This window comes from Pongo abelii, chromosome Y (assembly GCF_028885655.2).
Source record: "Pongo abelii isolate AG06213 chromosome Y, NHGRI_mPonAbe1-v2.0_pri, whole genome shotgun sequence".
NCBI classification, from domain to species: domain Eukaryota; kingdom Metazoa; phylum Chordata; class Mammalia; order Primates; family Hominidae; genus Pongo; species Pongo abelii.
This window is the reverse complement of record NC_072009.2, coordinates 49,388,704-49,398,925: the sequence shown is the minus strand read 5'-3', so window position 1 is coordinate 49,398,925 and position 10,222 is coordinate 49,388,704. Positions and strand designations below refer to the sequence as shown.

Here is a 10,222-nt window from a genome sequence, read left to right as displayed (position 1 = left end):
TTTAAAAGTGAGGGAAAAAATAACACAAACTGTAACCAAAATAGAGGTGGAATTACTAGATAAATATCAAAATTGTTTAACTAATCAAGAAGATATATCACTTACATATATACCTAATAACAGATCCTCAGAATATGTGAAACAAAAACAAATAGATTTGTGGAGCTAGACAGTTCTGCAATAATAATAATAGTTGGAGATTTCAACAGCCCACTTTCAATAATGAGTGAAGTGACCACATCCAAGTTCAATAAGAAAAAAAAGGTCTTGAAAAGCAGTATAAACTAAATAAGTATCTCAGACATATACAAAACAGTCCACAAGCTGACTACACATTCTTCTAAACTGCTTATGTGTTATTCTCTGAGCTATCTTCAGAATAGACTTTATGGTAGTCCACAAAGCAAGTGTAATTATATCTAATATTATTGAAATCACATATAATGCTTTCTCCAACCACAATGGAATAAAACTAGAGACCCATTTTCTTTTTTTTTTTTTCTTTCTTTCTTTCTTTCTTTACAAAATAAATAAATAAGTTGGAGTTTCACTCTGTCACCCAGGCTGGAATTCAGTGGTGTGATCTCGACTCACCAAAACCTTTCATGTTCAAGCAATTCTCCTGCCTCATACTCCTGAGTAGCTGGGACTACAGGCACACACACCACCATGCTAGGCTAATTTTGTAGTTTTAGTGGAGAGGGAGTTTCACTGTATTGAGGAGGCTAGTCTCAAACTCCTGACCTCAGGTGATAAACCCACTTCAGCCTGTCAAAGTGCTGGGATTATAAGCATGACCACCACGCCTGACTGAGTCTCATTTTCTAAAAACTGAAAAAATACATATTGTTTGGAAACTAATAAACACACTCTTCAACAACCTATGGTTAACTGAAGAATCTGCAAGGAATTAAATAATTTTCACAAATAAAAGGAAAATTAAAACATACTAAAGCTTTTGAAATGCACTAAATCAATTTTGAGAAATATATATGTGTAAACATATAGATAAAAAAGAAGAAATGTAAAATTTATAACATAAATGTATACAAAAAGAAGCAGAAAAAGTTTAAACTAGAGTAGAGTACTTTTATAAAAAATATGGCATAGTAAAGGAAGCTGCCATCAATTGCCCCCAAGCCTAACCCCCAAAGAACACCCACAGAAAAACTGAGTATACAGTGTTGAGATTATCACCATCAATAAAGCAGAGATCAAAACTGAGAATGAGGCTGCTCCTAGGGTGACAGAGAAGTGAAGAAACCAGGCAAAGTGTAAAAAAATTGACCTTTTATATTCATGACACTTGTCCCCTATTCTGCTGACAACCAAGTGTGAAAAAAAAGAAAAAAGTTTGGTAGCCAAGATGGCCGAATAAGGAAAGATTCCGCTCTACATCTCCCAGCATGAGTGACACAGAAGAAGGGTGATTTCTGCATTTCGATATGAGTTACCGGGTTCATCTCACTACGGAGTGCCAGACAGTGAGTGCAAGACAGTGGGTGCAGCCCACTGTGCACGAGCCAAGGCAAGGCAAGGCATTGCCTTACTCAGGAAGTGCAAGGGGTCAGGGAGTTCCCTTTCCTTGTCAAGGAAAGGGGTGACAGCTGGCACCTGGAAAATCGGTTCACTCCCACCCTAATATTGCGCTTTTCTGATGGGCTTAAAAAACAGTGCACCTGGAGATTATATCCCACACCTTGCTCAGAGGGTCCTATGCCCATGGAGTCTCCCTGATTGCTAGCACAGCAGTCTGAGATCAAACTGCAAGGTGGCAGCGAAGCTAGGGAAGGGTCGCACGCCATTGCCCAGGCTGGCTAAGGTAAAGAAAGCAGTCAGGAAGCTCGAACAGGGTGGAGTTCAACACAGCTCAAGGAGACCTGCCTGCCTCTCTAGGCTCCACCTCTGGGGGCATGGCACAGACAAACAAAAATACAGCAGTAACCTCTGCAGACTTAAATGTCCCTGTCTGACAGCTTTGAAGAGAGCAGTCGTTCTCCCTGCACGCAGCTGGAGATCTGAGAATGGGCAGACTGTCTCCTCAAGTGAGTCCCTGACCTCTAACCCCAAGCAGTCTAACAGGGAGGCACCCCCCAGTAGGGGCAGACTGACACCTCACATGGCCAAGTACTCCTCTGAGACAAAACTTCTAGAGGAACAATCAGACAGCAGCATTTGCAGTTCACCAATATCTGCTGTTATCATCCTGATACTAAAGCTGAGCAGAGACACAACCAAAAAAGAGAATTTTAGACCAATAACCTTGATGAATATTGATACAAAAATCCTCAATAAAATACTGGCAAACCAAATCCAGCAGCACATCAAAAAGCTTATCCACCATGATCAAGTGGGCTTCATCTCTGGGATGCAAGGCTTGTTCAGTATATGCAAATCAATAAATGTAATCAAGCATATAAACAGAATAAAAGGCAAAAACCACATGATTATCTAAATAGATGCAGAAAAGGCCTTTGACAAAATTCAACAACACTTCATGCTGAAAACTCTCAGTAAATTAGGTATTGACGGGACGTATCTGAAAATAATAAGAGCCATCTATGACAAACCCACAGCCAATATCATACTGAATGGGCAAACATGGAAAGCATTCCTTTTGAAAACTGGCACAAGACAGGGAAGCCCAATCTCACCACTCCTATTCAACACAGTGTTGGAAGTTCTGGTCAGGGCAATTAGGCAGGAGACGGAAATAAAGAGTATTCAATTAGGAAAAAAAGGAAGTCGAATTGTCCCTTTTTGCAGATGACATGATTGTATATCTATAAAACCCCATTGTCTCAGCCCAAAATCTCCTCAAGCTGATAAGCAATTTCAGCAAAGTCTCAGGATACAAAATCAATGTATAAAAATCACAAGCATTTTCATACACCAATAACAAACAGAGAGCCAAATCATCAGTGAACTCCCTTTCACAATTACTTCAAAGAGAATAAAATACCTAGGAATCCAACTTACAGGGGACGTGAAGGACCTCTTCAAGGAGAACTACAAACCACTGCTCAATAAAATAAAAGAGGATACAAACAAATGGAAGAATATCCCATACTCATGGGTAGGAAGAGTCAATATCATGAAAATGGCCACACTGCCCAAGATAATTTATTGATTTGATGCCATCTCCATCAAACTACCAATGACTTTCTTCACAGAATTGGAAAAATCTACTTTAAGGTTCATGTGGAATCAAAAAAGAGCCCGAATCACCAAGTCAATCCTAAGCCAAAAGAACAAAGCTGGAGGCATCATGCTACCTGACTTCAAACTATACTACAAGGCTACAGTAACCAAAACAGCATGGTACTGGTACCAAAACAGAGATATACATCAATGGAACAAAACAGAGCCCTCAGAAATAATGCCACATATCTACAACTATCTGATTTTTGACAAACCTGAGAAAAACAAGCAATGGGGAAAGGATTCCCTATTTAATAAATGGTGCTGGGAAAACTGGCTAGCCATATGTAGAAAGCTGAAACTGGATCCGTTCCTTACACCTTACACAAAAATTAATTCAAGATGGACTAAAGACTTAAAAGTTAGACCTAAAATCATAAAATCTCTAGAGAAAAACCCAGGCATTACCATTCAGGACATAGGCATGGATAAGGACTTCATATCTAAAACACCAAAAGCAATGGCAACAAAAGCCAAAATTGACAAATGGGATCTAATTAAACTAAAGAGCTTCTGCACAGCAAAAGAGACTACCATCAGAGTGAACAGGCAACCTACAAAATGGGAGAAAGTTTTTGCAACCTACTCATCTGACAAAGGGCTAATATCCAGAATCTACGAAGAACTCGGACAAATTTACAAGAAAAAAACAAACAACCCCATCAAAAAGTGGGTGAAGGACATGAACAGACACTTCTCAAAAGAAGACATTTATGCAGCCAAAAAACACATGAAAAAATGCTCATCACCACTGGCCATCAAAGAAATGCAAATCAAAACTACAATGAGATACCATCTCACACCAGTTAGAATGGTGATCATTAAAATGTCAGGAAACAACAGGTGCTGGAGAGGATGTGGAGAAATAGGAACACTTTTACACTGTCGGTGGGCAGCTATAAAGACACATGCACACATGAATGTTTATTGCAGCACTTTTCACAATAGCAAATAATTGGAACCAACCCAAATGTCCAACAATGATAGACTCGATTAAGAAAATGTGGCACATATACGCCATGGAATACTATGCAGCCATAAAAAATGATGAGTTCATGTCCTTTGTAGGGACATGGATGAAATTGGAAATCATTATTCTCAGCAAACTATAGCAAGGACAAAAAACCAAACACCACATGTTCTCACTCATAGGTGGGAATTGAACAATGAGAACACATGGACACAGGAAGGGGAACATCACACTCTGGGGACAGTTGTGGGGTGGAGGGAGTGGGGAGGGATAGCATTAGGAGATATACCTATTGCTAAATGACGAGTTAATGTGTGCAGCACACCAGCATGGCACATGTATACATACGTAACTAACCTGCATATTGTGCACATGTACCCTAAAACTTAAAGTATAATAAAATAAAATAAAAAAATAAAATAAAATAAAATAAAATACTCATCTGTATTCACATTAAAAAAAGAAAAAAGAAAAAAAAAAAACTCCTCCGACTCTTAGTTACTACACAGAATAAAATAAAGTTGAAATGGATGGACAGATTCCCCATCACTGTGGATTCCCTGGCAGGAGACTTATTCTTGTCTTCACCCAAGGAAGCCCTGTGAGTGCTGAAAAGAGAAAAAAAAAAAAAAAAAAAAAACCTGAGGACAACCAGGCATGAAGTAGAAAGGCAAGACTACCATCTCCAGCCTGGATATCTCAGTCACAGGAGATGTCAACCCTGAGTGCCTGTACAGCATTACCATAAGGTAGGAGGTATAGTGCATAATTTCCTTGATGACAAACCTATAGAGAGCCTTCCCACACTCTTAGGATATCCCTTTCAAAATCTCTCAGATAGGAGACTGGCAGTGTTTCAAAGTTTGTTAGAGCCATGATAAACCTGGGCTTAAGGCACCATCTACTGCCAAAACAGAGGCACTGACCTAGCCAAAATCAAGCAAACAATACCCCACAATACTTATGTCTTAAAGAAAACTCAAAATGCAAAATAAGACAGAGAAAACAATAAAGTAAATAACTACTCCTTCAATAAAGAGATATAGATGTACAACTACAAGAAATAATACCAAACAGGAAATTGTAACCTCCCTAAATGGACAAAACATAAACCATTGACCAATGCTAATTAATGAGATGGCTATCAGTGTTTATTGGATCAAGAATTCAAGATATCAGTTTTCAGGAAACTCAGATATCTAAAACAACACAGAAAAGGAACTGATACACTTCTGAAAGAAATTTTTAGAAATGGACTGAAATTATTTAAAAATAAAAAGAGTCCCAGAACTGAGAAATATACGGGTTGAAGTTTAAAATTCAGAAAGCTTTCAACAGCAGAATAGATCAAACAGAATAAAGAAACAGTGAGCTGTAAAATGAGTTATTAGGGCCAGGTGTGCCGGCTCAGGCCTGTAATCACAGCACTTTGGGAGGCTGAAATGGGTTGATCACTTGAGGTTAGCAGTTCAAGACCAGTGTGGACATCATGGTGAAACCCTGATTTTTCAGGGAGTCAATGTGGTGTCATTGAACTCCAGCCTGGGCAACACAGAGAGGCTTTGTCTAAAAAAAAAAAAAAGAAAAAAAAGCAAAAGAAAAAAGAAAAGAAAAGTAAATTAACAGAGGTTATTAAGAAATTCACAAAGAACAAAACAGAAAAACAATCAAAAAGAATGAAGAACATTTACCAGATATACAGAATTACCTTAAATAAGAAAATCTAAGATTTAGCAATATTCATGAAAGAGTTCAGCAAAAGGAAGTTATATACAGCATATTCAAATGAATAGTAACAACTTTCAAAAATTTGAGAGAAATATAAATATATAGGTTCAGAAAGATCGGAAACTACAAAAAAGATTAACACTGCATAAAACTATCCCACAACAAACAAGAATCAAACTCTCACTCCCAGTCACCACTGCCAGCTCGCTCACCTTGTTCTTCTGCGGCTCCACTATCCCACTCCTCCGCCCATTGCAATAGAAGAAGTGATCGCCATGCTGGTCATTGACAATGGCTCTGGCATGTGCAAAACTGGCTTTGCTAGGGACAGCATTCCCCGAGCCATGTTTCGCTCCATTGTGGGTTGCCCCTGACACCAGAGCGTGATGGTGGACATGGGCCAGAAGGAGTCCTAAGTGGGCAACGAAGCCCAGAGCAAGCGCAGCATCCTGACCCTGAAGTGCTCCATCAAGCATGACATCCTCACCAACTGGGACAACATGGAGAAGATCTGGCACCACTTCTACAATGAGCTGCATGGGGCCCCAGAGGAGCAGCCAATGCTGCTAACCAAGGAACCCCTGAATCCCAAGGCGAACAGAGAGAAGATGACTCAGATTATGTTTCAGGCCTTCAACACCCCAGCCATGTATGCGGCCATCCGAGATGTGCTGTCCCTCTATGACTTTGGATGTATCACTGGCATTTTCATGGACTCTGGACACAGGGTCACCAACACAGTGCCCTTCTGGGAGATCTAATCCCTTCCCCATGCCATCCTGCATCTGGATCTAGTTGGCTGGGACTTGACTGAGAACTTCATGAAGATCCTCAACAAGCTAGGCTACAGCTTCACCACCACACCCAAATGGGAAATCATGCACGACATCAAGGAGAAGCTATGCTAGATCTCCCTGAACTTCAAGCAGGAGATGGCCACTGCCACATTCTCCTCTTCTCTGGAGAAAAGCTATGAACTGCTCAATGGTCAGTTCATCACCATTGACAACGAGTGTTTCCAGTGTCCAGAGGTGCCGTTCCAGCCTTCCTTTCTGGGCATGGAATCTTGCAACATCTGCGAGACCACCTTCAACTCCATCATGAAGTGTGACGTGGACCTCTGCAAAGACCTGTATGCCAACATGGTACTATCTGGCAGCACCACCGTGTACCCAGGCATTGCTGACAGAATGCAGAAGGAGATCACTGCCCTGGTGTCCAGCAATATGAGGATTAAGATCATTGCACCACCAGAGCACAAGTACTCAGTTTGGATTGGTGGCTCCATCCTGGCCTCACTGTACACCTTCCAGCAGATGTGGATTAGCAAGCAGGAGTATGATGAGTTGGGACCCTCCATCGTCCACCAAAAATGCTTCTAAATGGACTGAGCAGATGTGTAGCATTTGCTGCATAGGTTAATACAGAAGAAGTATAAATTTGCCCTTGGCAAATGCATACACCTCATGCTAGCCTCATGAAACTGGAATAAGCCTTTGAGAAGAAATTGTCTTTGAAGCTTGTATCTGATATCATCAGCACTGGATCATAGAACTTGTTGCTGATTTTGACCTTGTATTCAAGTTAGTTGTTCCCCTTGGTATTTGTTTAATACTGTGTACATATCTTTGAGCTCAAACTTTAGTGCATGTGGCTTGGTCACTTCATGACTGAGGTAAGAACGTGCTTGTGGAAGACAAGCCTGTGGCTTGGTGAGTCTGCATGGCCAGCAATCTCTGATCTGTGCAGGGTATTAATGTATCAGGGCTGAGTGTTCTGGGATTTCTCTAGAGGCTGGCAAGGACTCCTGACTTAGTTGCTTCTGTCCTGCCTCTCTGTCACGGTTGAAAAGTCCAAGCCATAGGACCCAGTTTCCTTTCTTAGCTGATGTTTTTTTGCCAGAACACCATGGGCTGTCACTTGCCTTGAGTTGAAAGCAGTTTGCATTTACACCTGTAAATGTATTCATCCTTTTAATTTATGTAAGTTTTTTTGTATGATATTCTAGATTCTTTAAAGACATGATAACAAATTTTTGTTTCTACTGTTATATGAGAACGTTAGGACTCAGCAACACATCACTGTGTAAGAAAAAATAAAAGTGCTGCCAAAAAAAGAATCAAACTCTCAAAGGTTGAGAAATAAAGAAAATTCTAAAAGCACTAAGGGAAAATAAACAAAAAAAGGAGGAGCTTGAAATCATTCAGCAAAAGACTTGTCACCAATAGGATTTTAAGGAAGACACTGTATTAAAAGACATAAATTGTGACATCAAAAACATAATTGGAACAGAGGGTAAATGTCTACAGTTTTTATATGACAAAAGTTGTCAGCTTAAGCTAGTTGATAATTAAGTATAAGATGTTTTCTCTGAGCCTTTGAAGACCATCAAAAACTACAGCAGCAACACTAATGATAAAAACAAAGCAATCAAAGCTTATCACTACTGAAATTATTTAAATGCTAAACATTTAAAAGCAGACATGGGAGGAAGAAAGGAAAAAATGATGTATGACTCAATCAGAAACAACTAACAAGATAACAGTAGTAAGAACTTACTTATCAATAATTATCTTGAATGCAAATGAATTAAATTATGCAATTAAAAGTTGTGGAGTGACCAAATGGATTTTAAAAATGGAATTCAACAACATGTTACCTATGAGACCCACTTAATCTTTAAGGACAAACATGGGCTGAAAGTGAAGGAATTGAAGAAGATACTGCTATGCAAATGGTAATAAAAAATTTGGAGTGGCTATACTCCTATCTATAAAAGAGATTTCAATTCAAAACCTGTCATAAGACCAAGAAGGTCATCATTTAATAATAAAGCAACCAATTCATCAAAAGGTTATAACAGTTATATATATAAATCTGCACTCAACATTGGAGCACCTAAATATTTAAAGCAAATAGAAATAGAAATGAAGAGAAAAATGGCAATAAAATAGTTGTAGGAAATTTCAGTACCTCAATTAAAACAAGGAACAGACAAACTCGGCAGAAAATTAATAAGAAAATGCCAGACTTGAATTGTAGTTTTAGCTAAATGAACCCACAGACATATACAGAACTTTTCATCGTGTAGAAGCCGAATATATATTTTGCTGTAACACGCCTGGAGGATTCTGTAAGATAGACCATATGCAAGGCCATAAAACAAGTCTTAACAAAGTAAGATGGCTAAAAATATAGTGAGTATTTTTTCAGACCGTCATGGTAGCAAACCAAAAATCAGTAAGAAGAGAAATCTTAAAAAAAAAAGTCTCAAATAATGAACATTTTTTTTTTTTTGAGACAGAGTCTCGCTTTGTTGCCCAGGATGCAGTGCAGTGGCACAATCTAGGCTCATCGCAAGCTCTGCCTCCCAGGTTCACGCCATAGTCCTTCTCCAGTCTCCCAAGTAGCTAGCACAAAAGGCACCTGCCACCACACCCAGCTAATTTTTCATATTTTTAGTAGAGATTGAATTTCACCATGTTAGTCAGGGTGGTCTCGATCTCCTGACCTCATGATCTGCCCAACTCGGCCTCCCAAAGTGCTGAGATTACAGGCATGACCCACCACCCCCCAGCCTACATGGCATTTTTAAAACATTGTCCTGAATAATGAATTGATGAAATGAAAAATGAAAAGAAAAATTCATAAATATCTTGAGGCAAATAATAGTGGAAACTCAACATACCTATACCTATGGTGTGCAGTGAAGCAGAATTATGATGGAAAATTACAACAATAAATGCATACATTAAAAAAAAAACATACCAAATAAGCAACATCTCATTGTATCTAAGAAACTAGAAGGAAAAACATCTAAATTCAAAATTAGCACAATTAATAAAATAATAATTAAAACAGAAACAAATCAAATAGGGAACATAAACATCTGATGAGAAAAAAATAAAGGCAGCCAAATTATAAAGAAATAAGTAAAGTTGTCTCTCTTTGCAGATGACAAGCTCCTATATGTAAAGACGGTTCAAATATTCTATTTAAGAATCTGTTAGAACCAATGAACGAATTTGGTAACATCATTGTATAAATAATTACCTAACTGAAAAAGAATTCAAGACACTCATCTGACTTATAAGCATATCAAAGAAATTAAATACTTAAAAAAAGGTAACCAGAAAGTAAAAGATCTCTCCATTGAAAACTATGAGACATTGTTAAAAGCAATTTAAGAAGACAAAAATAAATGGAAAGATTGTCTATGCTTATGGATTGGGAGAGTTAATATTGTTAAAATATTTATAGCATCAAAAGCAATATACAGATTCAATGCGATCCAACAAAATTTCAATGGCATTCTTCACAGAA

General features: G+C 38.6%; 1 pseudogene; it reads left to right on the top strand.

The window, feature by feature from the left end:
* Positions 1 to 6,156: 6,156 nt before the first annotated feature.
* Positions 6,157 to 7,281, top strand: LOC129053490 (actin, cytoplasmic 2-like; annotated as a pseudogene).
* Positions 7,282 to 10,222: the final 2,941 nt, after the last annotated feature.